Raw genomic sequence first — 4,749 nt, forward strand, 5'->3', positions numbered from 1 at the left:
TGCACTGGCTACACAGATGGGGTGGAAAATCTAGCGAATGGATGTAAAAATAACATTTCTCAATGGTGTTATTGAGGAGGAAATGTACATCAAGAAATGATAAGGTTTTGATACATTTTATTGGGAGTCTCACGTGTACAAACTCAGGTGAGCATTGCATAGTCTCAAAGAGGAACCTCGAGCTTAGTACACTCAGATCGATAATTATCGCACTGGATTGGGCTTCACAAAAATTGAAGTGGATGCACACCTCTATCATACTTTGGCAAAAGGTAAATTGCTTATCATCATTTTATATGTTGATGATTTAATATTGATAGGTGATGAGAAATTTATCATCTCTTGCAAGGGATTTTGAGATGAAAGGCATCAGTATCATGCATTACTTCCTCGGGGTGGAAGTATGACAAGGCGATGGGGATTTGTTTGTGTCTCAAGCCAAGTATGCCAACAAGATACTGCAGATATTTCACATGGAGAGTTATAAAACCATGGAGACACCTCTAGCAACCAACTATAGGAAGGAGGATTCCACTTCAGGTGAAGAGGTTGATCCTACCATTTACTGGAAGCTAGTGGGTTCATTGATGTATCTTGTGAACACACTGCCAGATATGTGCCATGCAGTCAAACAGCCGAGCCAAGCTATGGTTAGGCTGACCAAATTGAATTGGAAGGAAGTGAATCATGTTTTATGGTACCTTAAAGGCACTACCCATTATGTATTATGGTACAGACGAATGAAGGAAGTGAAGTTGTGTGGCTTCACAGATGTAGAATGGGCAGGGAGTCCATCTAACCGAAATAGTACATTAGGTGGAATTTTGAGTGTTGGCATACAAAAATTTCTTGGTACAACAGAAAGAAGAGGTTTGTGGCGCTCAACTCAACAAAAGTTGAATACATGGCCGCAAGTCAAGCAGCATGTGAGGTGATCTCGATGAGAAAAATGCCTGTGGGACTATTTGGTCAGGAGATGGATCCAAATGTGATCTATTGCGATAATCAGAGTTGCAATAAGCTATTTGAGAATTTGGTATTTGATGATCGATCCAAGCATATAGATATCTAGTATCATCATTTACGGGACTATGTGTAGAGGAGGATAATGTTGCTACAATACATTTTGATAGAGGAACAAGATGCTGACATCTTGATAAAGGCTTTTTCAAGAGGGAAGTTCGAATTCCACAGGTGTAGGATAGGGGTGGTTGAAAATCCCTTTCTTTCTAAGAGGGGGTGTTGAGAAGTGTAGCAAGAAAGTCTCAATTTGACTTTGCCTTGGTCAAATTGAGAAAATTCGAATTTTCACATCAATAAAAAAACTTGGAGATAGTTAACTAAGGTGACATGGCTCTTGTCACTTAGTTAGGTCAGTAAATTCGAGTTAGAGGGCTTAGATTTCAGTCATGTATGTGTGATTGCTAGTTTGTAGCAATCCAAGTTAATTATTTCTAGTTGTATTCAGTTAAACTAGTTCTAATTGTTGATGGAACTAGTTGGAGGTCAGTTGTGTAGTGGGACAACAATCTAACTCAGTGATCATCTAGTTAATTGATCAGTCAACCCAAAATAGCTAGTTCATGCAGAGAATTTGAGTTCCCAAACTATGGTGGAGATTCCAAGGTAGTGTAACATCAGTTGTAGACTAGTCTTGAGTGTACAGGTGTTGCATGCAGTCAGAGGATCAACCTTGGGAATTGCACAATCAATTGGAGGAAAATTCCTAAAAAATAGGGGCCTAATTCCTCAAGATTTGTGCAAGGAAATAGGGGCTCAAGTAGAGGCAGAAATTGACTAAGTCTGGGTCAAAGCTTCTCATTGAGTAGAGAGATAGGTTATTCACTTGCAGGTTGTGCTCAAAGTGAGCAAGCAATTGTAATACATTCTCTATTCATCTAATTAATGCAAGCAAGCTTAAGGGGTTTTTACTAGTTGGTTTCCCCTAGATAAATATGTGTACTTGTGTATGTGATTGATGCATGTTTGCGAATGTTGTTCTAAATTGTGAATTAATTTTCTCAAAGCAATAGAGTAGAATTATGTCTCTTGGTTTAGATTAAATTTCTTGAGCAGTTGTAATTCTTTAACCATATTTCCAAATTAAGTGAGGAGGATGCTATCAGATTGTTTGGAAATGTGTATTTTCAAGTTCATTTCTAGAGTGACAAATGTTTGGTATAGATAATCCCTTATAAATTTTATTTTGCTAATAAATGTTAACCATATAGAATTATTCCTAATAGAATACATGGTAGTGACAAATATAATAAAAAGAGGAATATTAATAGGGAACAAAATTCCAATACTCTAATATATCACATTAATAAGATAACATGCAACATTACATAATAAAAACTACAAGTATAAGAAAACACATGGTTCATGGCATCAAAATTGTTGATGATATTAATACTACAATAACAGAGTATGTTATCACATTAACACAACTAAAAACCAAGTAACTAGATTGACAAACTATATAGGTATCAAATTTGTTATGCATGCAAAATTACTCTCAGCACACACAAACATACCCAAAACAAAATTAGGAAAGTATTAATTTGGATTGAAATCTCAACATGGATATGTTTTTTTTGTGGAATAAATAATTATATTTCATTCTAAACAATTTGTTACATAAGAATTTTGAAGGTTTTAGAATGGTCGGTCACCGGGGAAACACGACCATATCTAAAAATGTACTCGTTTAAGAGAGGCAAAAGATAAGAAGCTACTTAGAGATTTAAAATGAAAAATACATATATTGAAAGTGGGGCCTTCAAGGCCATGAGAACAAGACAAAGAAACCAATCGCTGATAAACGAAAAAATTAACAAGAGTCAATAGGCTAAGAGGAGGGATCCAAGTATGTTTTTGTAACCTATATTGACTCCTTGTTGATTTCTAGTGATCAACCAACAATAGGGAGGATACCAAGGTGCTTCTTAATGCACTCCAGTCGATGGTCTAGGTTTGTCATATACTTTATAGGTTTTCCATGGAGAGGAGGAGGTCCTCTCTATTTTTCCATCTGTTTAGCAATACTTTTCCTGGTAAATACTTCATGTGCCAATATAGGTCCATTGTGTATATGTATTGATTATATCGTCTACATGTGTGACTTGTATCAAGCACCCAATTAGCCATACCTACCAAAACCTTCACGTCTAAGAGAAGACATCGCTTGTTGGATATTTCCCTTTAAATTTGTGAGAGTACTTCTTGAATAAGAGGCATGGTGAGATCCAAAAAATGTGTTGTTGAGCCTTTAGCTCTAAGTTGAGCCTGTGCATTTCTCCGATTATCATGCTCTTGATAGTACACTTCCCCTTGAAGGGCATAAGCTCTCAGACAGGTCATGTTGGATACACAAGGAGGAAGGTTGGGCCTAAGAGCGAGGAGGGGGTTGTCAAAGAAGGGACATGGGTGGAAGAGGGGTGAGGTGTTTGTAGGAGAGTGCACCTGGAATAGAGTCTAAGGTAGGGGGTTGAAATCGAGAGAGGGCCTAACCATAAAAAAAATTCAAAGAAAGGATGGGTCAAGAGAGAGGGTATGCCGCAGAGGTCAGAGTGCCGAAAAAAATTCAAGCACCATTAAGAATGCAAGGAAACGAAACTTAAAAGAAATAAATAGTAGCCCAAACCTTAACCAAGGTGGAGTTCGAAATGAAGCCACTTAAACGCGTAAGAGCAAGAAATAACCAGGGGATGAGGAGAATCGACCTGCAACAAGGTAAGGCTAGGTTGTTATCAAGATGGCATCTCACTACCCCAAAGCTCTCAAGTTAGGTCTAAATAGTGATATATGTCACTATCCACGAGTGATTTCTCATGGTCAATGTGAATTGTAATTTGGAGTTAGGAAAGGAAAATGCTAACACTATGGAACAAAGCTTCCTAATGAGCTAGCATTCCGTTTTAGGAAACTCTCTAGGAAATCTGAGAAAGCCTGAGATCTATATAAAAAAAGGAAAATTATACCTTGTGCATGGCGTGTAGGACTAGGCAAGCTCGAGGTTGCAACCTAGAAACTGACTCCTTCAAGAGAAATGTTTTTTATTTTCCAGGGCCCCCAATTTAACTGCTGAAGTGCCCAACATTTTTGGAGAGCCTTCTATATGTTAGATGTGATGTGGGTGGTAACCAAAGCCTGATCATTGATTAATGGTAGTAACATTGCACAATTTACACGAGGAAAACAGGTTGGGTGAGTAGGTGCGAATATTATCTTCCATAGTGAATGGATTTGACATTGGTCTGAAATGCAAGGATGTTGATCCACTTAATGAACATTGGACACCAAACTAGGGTTGTCCCCCATGTTGTATTTGCACTGCATGTTTGAAAAATTAAAGGGGTATGTCACCACATACCCCAGTCATGTGAACAGGTGGAATGATAGAAGCCCATCCCCACCCTCTTGCATGAAAAACACCCTATATGGGGACTGTATAACCATCTGAACAAGTTACAAACATTTTTTCTTCAAAGGAAAGTTAGCAAGAAGGTGTCAGAAGGAGGATATTTTGGGTGATGCTTCCAAGCAGCCATGGTTTGCAACTTTTTCTGCGATATTATTCTCAGATATTTGGTTATGATTGGGGATAATGACAAGGATGTTGGAAAGTAGGGAGGAGATGTGGTGAAGTAAGATTTCCATTTTGGGCTATGGCTAGATGTTTAGTGAGTGTTGATAGTTTTGTTTCATTATTACTAGTGATGCCAAACATGCCAAAGTAGATGAAGA

Source organism: Pinus tabuliformis, chromosome X (genome assembly GCF_031772625.1).
Source record: "Pinus tabuliformis cultivar Carrire ecotype Pingquan chromosome X, CPIR1, whole genome shotgun sequence".
In the NCBI taxonomy this organism is placed as follows: domain Eukaryota; kingdom Viridiplantae; phylum Streptophyta; class Pinopsida; order Pinales; family Pinaceae; genus Pinus; species Pinus tabuliformis.